Below are 17368 nucleotides of genomic sequence, written 5' to 3'. Positions count from 1 at the left end.
TGTCACTACTTCTTTGAAAATGAGAAAGCAGTTGACCAAGGATGAGTAACAAGCAAAACCGAGGGCTCAGATGGGCTAGAAGTCATAAATATGTAAGACAGAAAGCCACTAGCTCTGAGAATTTTCTCTAGCAACACCCAGAGAGACATCTGAGAGCAACTCTAGAAATTCACTTCAAGAATAACTGTGATGAAACAACCTGTGTCTGAACGAACTTATAATCAAGATATGTAGGCAGTGTATATTAAATTAACACGCTCATCAGTATCTCATCCTTGAGTTACAAGAAAAAAAAAACATGGTATCTAGGTAAATAAAAAAGAAGCAACTTGTTAGAAAACAAATTCAAATATTATATTACTTCAATTTTACTTTTTTGTGTATAATTTTTAAATATCAGGGATGAGCAGAGTAAATGTTTTAGTTTTTTTACAATTATCATGAGTGTATAACTCTAAATGTAATATATTTTTAATGAGAATTAATACAGGAACTGTATACTTGTATTTAATCAAATGTGAGGTGTGACTATAGAGGAATGTGATTGATTTTATTTAATCAGTATCATTTTAATATTAAATAGAATACACAGAACAGATAATTAGTTTAAAAGATGCATTTGCCTTCAGGGCACTTATTAAGTTCAACCTAATATTAAAGAATTTTTAAAAATCCTATTATTCTAAAGTATTGAGATATCTCTTGTCTTCATATTTTCTAACATGTAATCATTTTAAATTGACAATTTAATCCAAATTGTCATAAGACGAAGAAAAGTCTTTAATGGAGAGATTATTAGAGCTTTGACTTAGTTAAAAATATAATAAGAGAATAGTACTCACATTAAAAGGGTCATCAGTTATTTCAAGGATAAAGTAAAATTAACAGAATTATACTTTATATCTATATAAGAAAGTTCATATTTTTTTAAATTGCTTTCATTTTTATTGTTTCATTTAATCCTCCCATTGAAGCAAGATTATATACTCCATTTCTCAGATTGGAAAACTGAAAATCAGAATGATTAGATGACTATCCTAAGAAAATAAAATCAGTGACAGAATCAAAATATAGTGATTTTTTTGTCCCGTGGCTTTATTTATTCAAACTGTACTAGGAACTCAATACAAATTTCAAAAAGCAAGATCAAAATAATGTTAATCTTACTGTTATCTTTATTAACATCCTTAATAAGTTTTTTTTTAATATATGACAAGTGAGTCAATTAAAACAATAATAAATCGTTTATGTTTTCCAGTGGCACTTTGATGTATCTAATTAAAATTTAACAATCAAAATAAATTTTTAGAAGACAGTCATATTACAGTCTTATCCCAGGTTCCTTGCCTAACCATTCTCTCTTGAGCCAAATATTTGAGCTTGTACTAACATAAACTTAATGGTAAAAAGAATTTTTAACTGAGATCATTTCACTACCATTAATGGCTCAAAAATATTTTATTTTACTCATGTAAATGTGAACATTTGTGCATATTTGCCATGCTGTGGGTAGGAGATATTAAAGAGTAGGGCGTGTGAGGCTCCCTCAATGTGTGCACCTGTCTGTGTCCAGAAACAAAGCACACTGAACTTCAAGAAAGCACACCTAGAGCAATGAATATTGGGGGCACCAAATGTTTTCAGTGAAAATGCTAAAAGTGTATCTTTATAGATAGATTCAAATTATTTCAAATATAGACTTCTACATATAAAAACAATCAACAAGAACAGCTAAAACTCTTTCTAATGTTATTGTTATTGTCTCATCTACTTGATTGGCTAGTGATATAAAACCATGAGAAAAGTTATCCTATTTGGTTGGTCTCATAAAATCATTAGAAGCCTATATGGTTGAAGAAAAGTTCTTCAATTTCTTTATTGCCCTGATCCACAGTAAGAATACATGTATATTTATAGACATAAAATGATTTCACAGAGAACACTTGTGTGCCCCACTCTCTGACATATTCTGTTTTTTCCCTCTCTCTTCATTTCTATTCTAATACATTACTCCATTGTTTTTCTTTCCATTCCTTTTTTGAAATGCTGGTCTAGATCCCCTAAATTTATTTGTGCCTCACCAATTACTAGGGACTGCAGCAAGAACATTAAAAATAGGTTTAGAACATGGGATTTGGGCTAAGACAAACACTGTTTCTGCCACTTGCAAGTTGTGTGACATTTGGTAAATTTCTTAATCTAAGTGTCACTTTCTTCAAATGTACAATGGGCATAACTATATCTAGTGTAGAATTTAAAAGATGTCTGGAAAATTTAAGTTTTCACAAAATGGTAACTGTTAACCCTAGAAACCAAACTATTTTCTTATTTTCAACTGCCTGCTTAGAGCTCAGCAAGGAAACAATGATTGGCCTTTCTTCATCTGAAGCTATTTCTTGTTGCTAATAAGTAGATGGGAACCAACAGTTTTATTTATTTTTAAATGACATATCTATGTTTGCACTGTTAGCATAGAGAGAAAGAAGGAAAGATGCAGGAGGGAAGAGAAGAGACCAAAGAGAAAAGCAATGAAGGGAAAGAGGAGAAGCTCAGAAGAAAAGAAAAACAAAATCTTCCCTGCTATTCTCCTCAATCCTAGGGATTTTCCTTTCCAAAATCTCAACAAAAAAAAAAACAATGAAACTGAGCAAGGGAAAGCTGGGAGCCGATATTTAGAGCATAGCTTTAGTTTTTTGTTTGAAGCAATGCAAAAATCTTAATAAAATTCAACCATCTCCAAAGCACATTTCAAAATGAAACATACATGTCTTATTTTTTTTCAAATTATTCTTTATCACTCTTATTTTATGTAATTAACAGATATCTATTTATGAGTATGTATGATAATGTTTATGAATGTTTGGAAAAGGGGTCTGAGTGCAACTGGTGGTTTGAAATAAATAAATAAATACCCTAAAAAGAACTTAATATAATAGATTAATACCTACTTAATATTATGTTTATAAAATTAATCAATATTATTTTCTGTTATGGCTATTCTTTCCCTCCACAAATACACAAACCATTCTAGAAATGTATCATTGCATTATTAAATGTACTGCTACTTTCCAAAATAAGAAACATCACTCATTATATGTAAGAAAAGAATATTGAGAATAATATTTATAATTAAAGCATTAGATTGCTAGGTTTTTCTTTTCATCAATCTTCGTAAAAACCTTGAATTAAAAAACAAATAAATTATAATGAAATTTGTTCTCATCCTTTGCCCCGCTCTAAGTATCCACTGATCTTACACCGAAGCATTTTATAACCAGGTTAAAGTCCAATTCTGTACTATTATTAGAAAAAGATTAAATTGAGTTAAAATTTTACACTAACTGCCAGTCAACCTTATCATGAACTTTCACTATGTGCATGTAATTAATTGGGTCCAATGAACAATATCAGTACCGTGTTATAGACTCTTTTCCCCCGACCATATAATTAGAATATAATTACCCACAGGATATTAGAATGATGCAAAACCTTTCTCTAAATGTGCCCTCATTAGGAAACAAGTCTCAATGTACATTTATCCAATCAGTGTGAATTAATTAAAATGTTACTGAAATAAAAGAGGGCAACAATAAAGAGTATCTGACATCTATTAAGAGGCTATCACTTGAGATCTACATGTACAGTTTATATTTAAACCCATTTAACTCAAGCAGGAACTTTGCCATGTTGTTATGTACATTCAATGTACTAAAAAATCTGAGTAAATGAATTATCATGTGTCATTGTTTTCGAAAAGAGCATCGTACGCAATGCCTGCAAAATCTTAAAGAATCTGCGAAAGATTTTAGAGGCCTCATTATTTCCTGATGAATCCAAAAAGATGTTATCATCACATAGTGGTGGGCAGAAATCATTTTTAACTCGAAGTATCTAGGGAATTAGTTGTTCATCCCACATCTTTCTATTACAGATCTGACATATCTATTCTAATATTGTTTAGGAGATAATGGTTAGAAAACCCTAATCTTACCAAAGCACTATTTACTTTTTTTTAAACAAAGAAAATAGCCTCAATTACTTAAGCTAGGTTATTTCAATAGCATATTTTCTTTAAGCAGGACATTCATATGTAGCTAATAATCTTTTTAAGAGGATGCATAATATATCATAACACACATTCAGATTATGTAAAACATGGAAAAAATAGCAAATGCATAAAGAAACTGAGAGACATATGATACATATCCCACAAGAAGCTGCTGAATAATGCAAAAACATTCTTCCTAAAAGTTATTTATCTTAGTTTCTCTAGTACTTGACATATTGTCATGTGCAATAAAAGTTTATTGAATTAATAAATAATAAATAATCCTAATACAAAGAAATACTTGTCATTATAATATCATAAATAGTAGTAAATATTTTTAAAAGCAGTATGTGATATTTAAGATATTTAGAAAATGTTAAGCTTTCTATGTTATCAGATAATTCCTTAGACGTTTTTAGCTTTAGAAATAGGTTTTATAAAATTTAGTTCTGGGAATCAAAATTGGTATTCATTCTTAGAAACAGACATGCTCCACTTTATAATGGAAATTTTGAATAAACACTGAGATAAATTAGGCCATCTAAAAATTGTGACTTTTCATATGCTCTTTATAAGCAAGATCTAACTAGTTTTTAAACTATTGCTTGATTTTTTAAGAAATTTTAACAATATTATATATTTTTAATTGTTCTGAATGGGTGTTATATTTACAAATGATATGCTTCATTCAGATATTAGACTGTTTTCAGTAGAGATCAAATAATGAAAGAAACAATACACTCACTTTGCTAACCAAGAAATGAGATTGCTTCACACAGATTTGCTTTATTTTAAACATAAAAGTTTCTGAAGAATTCCAAAACAATGACGTAGCTATACTTGCTTACTGAAAATGCTGCAATTTAAGTAACAATAACTAAAACACCACACGAACTAAGGTTAATCGCAAAAAAAAAAATCCTACTATTATGAATAATTTTAAAGTTCCATTTAGTCATAAACATCAGTTTTCATTTTCTGAAATACACAGAGTGACTATGATATTTTACATGGATTACTATTTTGAGCTATATTTTTAAAAATCAGATTAAATATAATATGATATCTACAGAAAAATCTCTTGGTTCTCCTCAGAATTTTGAAGTTCCCTTTAACCTGTACTATTACTTTATTTTAAATATTAGGCGTTTCGCACTACCATCTATTGGATATTTTATATTACTACAATAACATAACCATCACTAATTTTTCAAAATTTAGTAATAATTGTAAAATATTTCAAGTGACACTCTAGAAAGTAAACACAATGCTAATCTGACTTCATCATCGCATACTCAACAATAAAATTTTATAACAATAAAATTTAATTATCATGGGTTATCATTTATTTTAAAAATCAGTCTACTATGTATTCATTGTAATTTTTATTTGCTATTTATGCTACTACCTGATGTATTTGTTCCTGACTCAGGAAAAAGAATGATAACTGATGGGAGTAAAAAGCCTAACTCAATGTTATTCATAACTCAGCAAATATTTGCTTAGCATCTACTACATGATAAATTGAATTAGGTACTAGAGATAAAGATGAAGTCCTTTTAGTGTGAGTGATAGGAATGATGGTGATGCTATTCAATGAGTACAGGGAACAGTTTCACAAGAAATAATTTCAGTTTCTTGTGTGTTGACTTTGAGTCTTCTGTGGGACATCTAAGAGAAAATTTACAGCATGAAGCTGAATATTAGGATCTAGAGGGGTAAAGGAGAACACACACAGACATATTCAAAACTGGTAGTTATCATCATGGAATTGGATGAGAACCTTTATATAGAGCATAATATGAGAATATAATTTAAAATGGATGCCCACACATTTCAGAGTAAAAGGAAGACTAGGAACTTAGCAATACCAAATAAAGTATGGCTAGAGAGGCAGAAGAAGAAAAACTAGTAGAAATGTGTTAGATGAGTATATGGAATATGAGAACAGAGCATTTCAAATACTGTCAAACGCTGCAGGGGATTCAAAAAAGATCCTTCGTGGAAATGGTGTCTAATATCCTGTTGGTAGGCCCAAGCAGATCCTTTGTTACCTGGCCAGTGCACCTATCTCCAAGAACTATGAGTGCTGACTGCTGAGTCTTCCCAGCTATCCCATTTTCTGAAGAATTGCCCTTTGCTCATAGGAGCAAAGTCCTCTTATCTGTAGGAGATCACAGTTAATGAATGATTAATATGGGTTAGGAAAGTCAGCCCTTTGCGATGTTAAAAACAATCCTATGGTATGATTTTTGTCCCAGATTCTCCAAAGTTCAAACCGAGGCTTAAACTCTCTCTATGCCCTCCCTTAAAGATTTTGTTATAAATCACACAAAGCTAAATCCCTGGTTCATGCTCTGTTCCTTAGAAATTCAACCAAAAAGAGTACCACCAGATTTAGGATGGAGGGCAAGAGCAGTTTCAGAACATTTAACAGTCAGAAATTAGAATAATGTGGGTTGGAGAAAAAGGAGGAAGGGAATTTGACACAGTGAGTGTATCTTCACACCAGCATATATTTACGGCTACATTAAGAGGCAGACAAAGATCACATCCATATGCAAATATAAAAAGTAACATTGCACAGGACAAAGAACAGCTCTCTCTATGACAGACACACAGCTCAGAGTAAAAATGGAAAAGTTCGAGCACTGGACTCAAATCATGGTGCTGTCAAGTGCTACCTAATATAAGTATATTGGAGTTTTTCAACTGTAAATTAGCAAATTAATAGTATATGCTTGCAGGTGGTGACAAATGCCATGAAAGGAAAACAATGCAAAGTTCTATGAGAGAGGCAGAAAATGCTAGAATGAAAGAAACTGGAGAAATATAGGCTTTGGATGACTCAAGGATATTGGAGAAATGTGAACCTGATAAAAAAATTTTAAAATATTTGTGGTTAAGAAAACTAGGAGTAATATAATAATAGAACACTACATTCCTTCAGGCAAACGAGGTTTCCTTAGGCAAATGAGGCCAAATTGGTCAAAGCTCCTGTGAGCATTAACAACAAAATTTCAAATGATAGGTATTATCATTTAGACTAGATAGCAAAAAGTAGGCATGGAGGTCTCAACAGAACTAAACTATCCTCATTCTGCATTATTGAGAAACGTAGATTTAACTAAGAAACAAAGAAAGGAGTGAGTCAAAAATCATTGCATATATGCATGAAATTGTTGTAGTCATACCTCATTTTATGCACTTTGCTTTACTGCACTTCACGGGTATTGTATTTTTACAAATGGAAGGTATGACCTTCTACCAGCAAAAAGATTACAACATGTTTTATTGATATTCACTTTATTATGATAATATGGAACCAAAACCACATTATCTCCAAGGTATGCCTTAACTCGCTTTATTGTGGTGGTCTGGAACCGAACCAGCGCTATCTCCGAGGTATGACTGTATGGATCAAAAGTTATATGTGAGTCAATTCTTGCTTTGGTTACAAGTGAAAGTTCAGAATAAATAAGTTATATTTAATAGCAAAACAGAGGAAAACATGTACATAAATACTTTATGATCATCACCATTTCATCTGGAATCATTAAAACCACAGATTACCTTTGCAAGGTGAAATTTATTCTTAATGTCTGGTGGTAAAGAGATTCTGATTTTTATTGCACTCAAAATTTAAATGATAGAAGATGAGAATGATATAAAGCATTTATTTCTACTTTGAAGCAATTAGACCTGGACAGTTGCCCTGCTCTAACCCTTACTTCCTATAGAAAGCACAAGCAGAAATACCAATTCAGAGGTTTACGTATTTGGAAACTTTTATGACATAGCTTGTGGCAGTTTAGTTTAACCAATGTTTAAAGAGAATAGCCAGTTTCACACATCCTTGTCAAGACTAAGTATTTAAAATACTTGCCAAAATGGATAGAAAAAGTATATCTCATTATTTTAATTTGTATTTCTTGATTATTTATGAGGTTTACATTTTTAATTTTTTTAGTCATTTGCATTAATTTTACACAACAGGATTTTTTTGTTGTTGTTGTTATAATGCCTCTGTTTACCTTGATTTATGTTTTGGCCTTTATCATTTTTTTAAAGAAATTTTTGATTGGTCAAGTCTGTCAACATCTTCTTTCATCTTTCCTTTTTTATAAAAAGGCCTAAAGGCCTACTACAGGCAATCTTAAACCTTTAGTCCATGTTTGATTTAGTTTGGAATAGGTATGAAGTATGATTCATCCAAATTTAGTTAGCATATAGTTATACAGTAATCTCAACGCCACTCATCCCCACCATCCCACCAGATTTGATATGCAATCCTCACCATATTCTGCATTGTTATATATCGTTCAATATCCTTTAGACTTTCTGCCAGTTTTTTATATCTTCTAGAGCCACTGGTACATTTTTTTGATGGTTGTAACGTTAATAAACATTCTTAAGATTTGTTAAAACAGGGCTTTCTTTATTACTCTTTAATCTCAGAATTTGTAATGTGTTCATGTAACATTTATTCTTCCAGGCAAACTTTGAAATCATTTTGTCAAGAAAAAAATATTGTTTGGAAATTGCATTAAGTAAAGGAGTGAGTTTGAAGAAATGTAGGTTCTTTTTAGTTCAATTTGATTTTCTTTAGTATAATTAGATTGATAAGAATAGTTTTAATTTTTTGTTTATGGACAGCTGTTCTCTTTCTACCTTGTTGTGATTCTCTGTTGCACTGTAGATTTTCACAATCCTTTTCTCCAAATTACTGATTCAGTTGTCCTCAATGTTGATTTTTCCCTAGGCAGATATTCATATATTTTAGTTTCTGATAAGGCATTATTTTTTCTCTTCATCTTTTATTAACCTTGTAATTATCCCTTTCAAATGAGTGTATTGTAAAGTACATTTTCTTTAGTGTTCTCGATCACGTAAAACAATTGCTATTAATATTTGCCTCTGCCTGATGCAATAAATCTTCATGCATGACATCCACCTAACTTTTAAACACTAAGCCTTGTTTTCTTATTGCATAATTATCACTATTTTATTTTGTCAACAGGTAAACTTATTTATAATAAAATACACTTTGGCCATAAGCCATCAGTCTGCATTAACAGTTGTTATCAAAAAGCAAAACCAAAGGAAACAAACAGTACTACATCGATTACAGCGGTATTGTTGAGGCATAGTCCTCTCCCAACTCAATTTCACATGGAAAAAATTAACCTCAGGTCTCCGTAAAGACAGAAACAATAAAAAGTGTTTTCTCTAAGTGAATGTTCTGTTTTTATGCTATGAATACTGTCAAGCTTTATTTCTTCCATTTTCCTAAACTATTAAGAAACTCAGAGATAAATTTTCAAACTACCTGTATCAACTTTTTAGGATTTGTGACATGAATTTCTAAGTCTAACTAATTTTGTCACAACCTTATTATGTTTATATTGCTGTTTATTATTTATATAAGCTACCTTGATTGTTGGTAATAAGTCATAGAATAATTTAATTCACTAATACATAATCTCATCTTCACCTTTGAATCAGACACATATATAATATTATTTGTTTTGTTTGAATCTATTTCATAGATTTTAGGTTTTAAATATTTTTGAATATTTCTTTAGATAATGCTCATTTTTAGCTACACATTTTTTATTTTCGTAAGATTTTCAACTAATTGAACTTCTGATTATGTCATATCAGCCTTTTTTTCTTTCTATTCTATAAATCATGACAAAACCAATAGAGTACAAGTGTGTTTCCTTAAAAAATTATTATATCTTACTTGGAGTATAGCTATATTTTAGACATGAAATGTCACAGAAATGTGCAGGAATATTTTGCAGTCTTATTATAAAATAAACTAAAACTATTTTAAAGTCCTAAAAATAAAACTCTTAATTTCTACCTAAATGAATTCATTTAGGTAGAAATAAATATAATTAGCCATAATATGTGAACTTTTCCCTCTAGATGAAACCCTGCTTAACAGTATAAGCATTCTACAGAACAGAGCCTAGGTTAACATAAAGATGGGTTCTTCAGAAACCAGTAAAAACAATCTAAGACAATGTAACAGGTAAATGGTTCATCTCATAACTGTATGGTAGAATCATTATTTAGTGATGCTGGGTCCTCCTTCCATTTCTTATACTATGTCCCTTTAAAGTATATGTACTTGAAGACTGAGCAACAAAAATAGATGTGTACAAGTTTTATAAACATTATAGCTCTCTAGTGCTTAATGTGTCCCTCATCAAAATTTAAATCAGAAAACCATTGGCAAAGTAGATTAAAAAATAAATAGGGACGTACAGAACTTAATCCTGCACATTTTAAAATATAAAAAATAAAAAGCAACTATCCTTTATAATACCATGAAATTGAGTCTGAGCTGGATTTTCAAAATATGAAAAAAATGAGATTCTTTTTTGCCTACTATTACTATCATGACAATTATGAATTGATCTATAATGAATATTAATTAAATGAATATTAAGTAATGACATCGATGAAACATTTATTGAGCACTGACAATGTGCTTTGTCCCACTCTTCAGACAAAAAAAAAGAAAATTTCATAGGCACAAACCCATGGTACGTTACATAAAGAATTTCAAGAAAATATATGACTTTAGTAACTGCAGATAAAGGTTAAAAAGGTCAATAGAAAAGAAAGGTGAAGCAGCTAAAATGCTGTCAATAAAAGCTGAAGCTCAGCGCAGCAAGTCACATCCTCATCCAACTGTTCACACCTTTCCTCCAGACTCTGTACTTGTGGAAGCTCTGTAACTAGTACAGGAAATAAGGTTACAGAGAATTCAAATTCTAAATTTCAGAATCTCAGAGAATTCAAATATCTCCCTCCTTCCTTTAATTGCATAATGTTTACTAGTAAAGTTGTCATTATGAACTGTTGCTGTTTAGAGATAAATGACAGACAGAACAGAAAGAGCCCGTAATACTGGGACATATACTTCCATTCCCTAACAGACCTTCTGACATTGCTGAGGAGTGAAGATTGGTTAAGCACATGTTCTAAGGAAAGATTTAACATACTCTATGCTATTTAAGGCTTAATCACCATATCTACAATGCATACTTTGATAGAATTCTTATCCTTGTGGAAGTGCAAGCAAGATCGGAAGAGAATTTCATGTTGACATATGGTTCTCCGAGGGTGTTATGTATAGAGATACGTAGATTGCTGCTTCAGCAACACCAGGACTTGGCCGAGTTTGCAGAGTCACAACGAAGAAGAATGAGAGGTAGGATTGAAAACATTTGAGTCAAATCTAAATATGTTTAAAATTTAAATTTTCCAAAAACTTTTGTTTTCCTTTCTCTGAGCTAACATGCTTTATTATTTTATTGGCATTTTAAAGGTTAATATTAAGTAATATAGGATATTATAACAAGAGAAAGTATTCTAGGAAAACACACACCACAAGGACAAGACGCTGAACATATTCTTTGCATTATGTCATATCACTTCCTGTCAATAGCTATTACTTTAGTGTATATTCTGATATTACCTATGTTAAAAAGAGATAAAATAATTACCTAAAGTTAATTTTTAATGTTTAAATAATTAATAGTTTATTTTTAAACTAAAATTTGGTTTTGGAAAACATTCTATTCACTATGCTCCTGATTTGAAATGTGTTTTATAGTACAGAAATAACTAATCTGTAACATCTGACTCATTTGTAGAACAAAATAATGCAGAATAGAAAAAAATGATACTCGGCAATATTGATTAGAAAGTAACCAGGAGAAGCCACTCTTCATAAAGATATTTATGAAGATGTTGTTTATAACAACAAAATAAGTGATTAGAAACTTGCTAGATATAAATACTATTTCAACTGAATTATGACCGCTTCACTTAATGAGATATTATGCAGCCATGAACAGTGATGTTCCATGGTATATAGAAATAAACATTTAATGATATTAGTTTAGTGTAATAATAGGATGTTACGTGATATATTAAGTTTAATTACGAAAACGTCAAACATGTACAACTAAAAATCAAGAGAAAAATTTTAATACGGGTTCTATTTATATACTAGTAATGGTTCTTCTTACATAACTAATTACAGATTTTTAATTTTTTTCTCATTTTTCATTGTATTTACAATATTATTTAATACATAGTTCTTTTATAATAAAAGTTTAAGTTTTTTTTTTAATTCCAACAGAATAATTAAAATAACACTATTTTTAGATACTATCAATTGAGCACTTACTATATTCTAGGCATATTTCTAAGCAATATTCTTGAATTAATTCATCTAATTCCACTTTAGAAATGGAATATAGAGGTACAACATATTAATAATTTGCCTCATGTCACAAAACTAGTGAAAAACACACAAGATTTAAATACAGACAGAACACTGCCAGAGAGTATTCTAATACAGTTGAACCAATTTAATGTCTCACCTGCAGTGTATGAACAATCAAGCTGCTTCATATTTTCTCCAAAGCTTAGGATTTTTAGCTTTTTCAGTTATTCTAATAGGTGTATAGTGTCATCTATTGAGATTTAAATATGCATTTTTCTGATGAGTAATGATGATGAACACATCTTCACATGTTTTAGATGACATATATATATACATACTTTTGTTTAAATGCTTGTTTAGGTATTTTCTCTTTTTCAATTAGATTGTTTGATGCTTATTACTGATTTACATAACTTATTTTCACATTCTGGACACACGTTATTTGTCACCATTCTGTAACCATCTGAAAGAAACAACTTGCCCACACATCTAAAGTTCATGTTAGAAATTTAAGTTTTTAGCCTTCTATCCTTTCTGGTTATTACTATATCCCATGCTTATTTCTTGCTTCCTTTCTCCTCAATTGACCTTCCATACCTCACCTCTTTTCTAAAACTTTTCACTGGGATATCTGGAAACCATGCTTAAAATAAATAAATTATAATTTTTCTTTTTAAGTCACTGCCACTTTCCCTATAACACTTCTGTAAAGAGGGCACTCATTCTCCCTACCATTATTGGTTCTATAGTTTTTATGAAAATCTCTTGGCTTTCTATCAAAATCACCATTCCTCCAGCCCCAAAGCAGATTATTATTTGAGGTTAATGGAATCTAATAGTTTTCCGCTCTACCCTTATTCAATATGGCCATATAGCAAGTATTTCATCAAGATCTTATGATTATCCTGGGTGGTTTTAAGGACAATGCACAATAAACTATCCCCTGAGTTCTTTGACCTCCTAATATCTAGTGAAACTTCTGGACACTCCAGGTTAGCCACTCGGATCCATGGCTGCTATTGGACTTTACCATCCTCTGAACTTCTCTATTCTAAAATTACACTCTCATATTCTACTCTGCTACAATCTTCTTTCCTGATTCTTTTATTTTCTCACTCTGTTAATGTTTTTGATTATTCATGTCACAGTCCCATAATTACACTCTTCTATATCCTCTGCTTGGTACTTTGAATTAATTTTAAATCATATTGCTAGAAGAATTATCTTTCTAAAACACAAACCTGATCATGTAGTCTCCTATTTATATGAGGTAAACCTATTCTCTGACAAAATAGGCCAACTTCTCATTATCTCAGACCTTGTCTTATCCATCTTTCCAAGCCTCACCTCACTCATAACTCTCAATAAACATTTTGCAGTTTCAAGATCTCAACCTATTCTTTTGTTGCTGGAACTATTTATATGGAGCTCACTTTATTTGACAGCCAAATCCCTAGTTATTCTTCAAGATTTAGCTCAGGCATCATTTCTTCAAGAAAATTCTCATTTACTCTTTGAATTATCCTCAGGATAGATTAAGCTTCTCTCCTCTAAAGCTTCTATAAATTAAGATTTATCACACCATAATGTGTAATCTGTTTTTCCGTTCTGACCCAAAGACTCTAATTTATGAGAAATAAGAGAACTGTTCTATCTGAATTCTTAGCTACAGTGACTTTAATAAAAAGATTTAAAAAATGTAAAAAGAGATGAAAAACCAGAATCTAATATTAAAAATATTGTATACAAAATAATGTATATTGATGATCAACAATGATCTTCAAAATACTTTAAAGACATGGCATAACAGTATATAAACAGTAGATACTCATCTGCAATATAAACTCAAGTTTAAAGTAATCATCATTGCATCATCAATTTTAATTTATAAGCTTTACTAAGATATATTAATATAGAAATTGACTAAAAAGTTAACCCCTTAGAGAATAAAAATCTAGCTTTTAAATAATAATATACTACAACCTTTTTATGTATAGAAAAACTAAATTAAATCTTGGAGCTAAATATAATAAAAATAACTTTTTATGATAATCTGCTTTTCTCCTCTAAATTGAAGAATCATTACAAAAATATCTGCACTCCTAGAGACCCAGTTCTGCTGGTCATAAATAAATAATAATATAAAGCTCGGAATGAATGTAAAACTATACCATAGTTCTATAGAAGTTTATTGACTTTAAAGTTTTCTCTATGAAATTATTCCAGTAATCAAAGAGACTTTATCTAGGCTATTCCATTAATTTTTGTACCTAATAAATTTATGCACTATCAAAAATAATTTTTAAATTACTAAATGAGGCCATTATAATGAAGCAAATTTTAGGGGCAGGATAATAATAAAGTTATAGATTAGTCCAAAGACGTAAATAACATAAATATCTGTATCATAGTCAAATGTGCGTATGCATTTGACTTTATGCTTTCTCAATACGGAAGATAAGACATGACAGTAATAAGTCTCATAGAGTCCAGAAGATAACAAACCATGATGAAAAGAGCTCACAGAAATGTCTGTTAGGTAATAAAAGTATCTCCAACAACATATCTTTCTTTCTTAAAATAGGGAGTTTTGTGAGATTTTTTAAAATACCCTTCGATGTAGATTAATGACATAATGGTGCGTACAAATATAATTAAAGCAAACCTGTAAGGGATTACAACAACTTGGACCAAGTCTGTTGTAGATTAGAGATAAAATTTAAAACATAAAATAATAAATGGACTGCATTCTCATTGTGCTATGTTCCATATGAAATTATTACAGATTTTGCATTGTTATTTTGATTGGAATGAACAGCAGAGATTTCTGGGTGTGATCTACAACAAGAATCAACACTGCATTTTTTTTTAATGAATTCCATTAAAGGTAAAATATCTGGTTAGATAGTCAATTGGGAAGAGTTAATCACCGTTTATAGAAATTAAGTTTATAGAAATCAAGTGCATGTATTGGATTCACTTTATATTCATTTGAAGGTGGGATGAGGAAATACCTTCAAGAAATCTACCTTTGTAAACAGTTCTGAATTTACTTCAATATAGCAGTAAATGGACTGTGGTTGTAATAATTTTTGCTGCAAAATTTTTCAGAGAAAGTATTATAAGAACTTACATAAAAACCTTGATAGAATTCCCATATTACATAAATGTTGAGCAATGTGATTTTTTTGATATATCCTCAAAATATAAAATATGCTAGATGCCAATTGCAATCCCAGAAAACAGTGATTATATCTGATGTATGGAATCATTAATGATTACATTTTACATTTTGATTTTTTTTTCAAAGTAGTTGGTTATAATCCATTTCCATGGCAACAGGCACTATCAAGAGCAATTGTCTGTGGAAGCCATTTTTAGTGCATGCTTATAAAAGCATGTCATCAGTGCAAAAAAGATGCTTACATTAATAAGTTCCATAACAGGTAAGCATATATCTATTGAATTATTAAAAGTTAATAACAACTGTTAGGGAAGAATTAGAAGGCTGAGAAGGGTGTTACAGAATTTTTTTAAAATACATAAATAACACATGAAAAGATGTTCTAAAACAGCAGAAGACTCCTGCAATGAACCTTGGGCTTGTAGTATGTCAAGATTAAAACGCCTCAGACAGGAATTAGAGATCTATATTGAGCTTATATTGCTCATCCAATAACCAATTCCTGACCACAGAATCAAAGCAATGGGAGAAAAAACCTCAATAAAACTATCTTAAGTCTTCATTTTACATTTTCTAAAATGTGATAGATATGATATTCATAACCATTTTGCAATAACTGAGTCTAAACCTCCCCTGCTTTTTTTTAGAGAATGTTAGCATAAGAAAGTGGGACTTCCAATTTTTTAAGAAGAAAATTATCATTAAAGAATAAGGAACAAAACAAGTTATATTATTTGTGAGTATTAACAATTTTCTTTAAACAGAAGATTAAAAATTTATAGTGGTGATATGGCATGAATCATTTCTGGAATGTTAATGAGAGTTCACAAATTGAAAAATCTCAGAGCCCATCAGTCAGAGCAGATTGAACAATTTTGTGGACAGAACAACTATATTTGTTTAAATTATGAGTATTTAAACAGTTAATGGGTTTAATAGTCAATGTATGTATTCTATGATAAGAAAGTAACCTTTAATTTCTACTTAGCAAGTCAGGGGAATTTTAAAGCAAAGTAATTTAGGCTGATTTATTAACATATACAAAATCCCAAAGGCTTTAGAGGGCAGGTATACTTAGAGAATTACAAGTGGTTCAAATTATTCTTGATATCTAGTGTGTAAGGTGATGTATGAGAGACCGAGCAGGTTTATTTAGTTAAAACCTTGTTTACCATGCTAGAGGGTTTGGAATTCAAATGAGGACTTACTGAAAATATTTCAAAACATTTAAGCAGGAAAACATTTTATTGCATTTTTTAAAATAGATCCAGGAAGCAGAATGGAGGATGCATGCAAAGAAGACAATTTAGTAAGTATGCTACTAGGATAATCCTTGGGAATAATTTGTGAGGGTGACATATGAGGCAGCTACAGTTGGGCTAAAGAGAAAAAAAATTAAGAACATTAGAATGGGCTGCCTAATGATTATGTCAATATGCAAGATCAGGTAGCATCACTGATTCTTAGGTTTCTGGCTTGGGGAAGCTGCAATATTAACGTTCTAGTCACGGAGATAAGACAAGAGGGAGAAGTTCTCTTTGGAGATTTAGAGAAAGAGAATGATTAGCTCAGAGCACAAGCTCTAGGATGATACTACTTGGGTTCCAATTCTGAATTGCTAGTTCATAGCCATGTGACATTGGAAATTTACTTGACTTCTTTATTTTTGTTTCCTCACATATAAAAGGAGATAGTTATAATATTAATCTTATGATGTCACTGTGAAGATAAAATGAATTCATACATATAATTACCAATAACTGCAACCCCTTCATAACCTCAATTGCTACTTCACTCACTCCCATAACCCGACAACAATAACCTTGATTCCAACAATCTGTGATTCAACTGTAATCCACAATGCGTTGTTCCTAACATTTGTTTA

General features: G+C 30.6%; 1 protein-coding gene across 1 annotated transcript in view; it reads right to left on the bottom strand.

The window, feature by feature from the left end:
* Positions 1-17368, bottom strand: part of DGKB (diacylglycerol kinase beta) — a 551422-nt gene that overhangs the window by 391600 nt on the left and 142454 nt on the right. The gene's annotated exons all lie outside the window — the stretch shown is intronic.

This window comes from Pteropus vampyrus, unplaced genomic scaffold (genome assembly GCF_000151845.1).
Source record: "Pteropus vampyrus isolate Shadow unplaced genomic scaffold, Pvam_2.0 Scaffold4, whole genome shotgun sequence".
Classification (NCBI taxonomy): Eukaryota; Metazoa; Chordata; class Mammalia; order Chiroptera; family Pteropodidae; genus Pteropus; species Pteropus vampyrus.
This window is presented reverse-complemented; position numbering and strand designations above follow the sequence as displayed.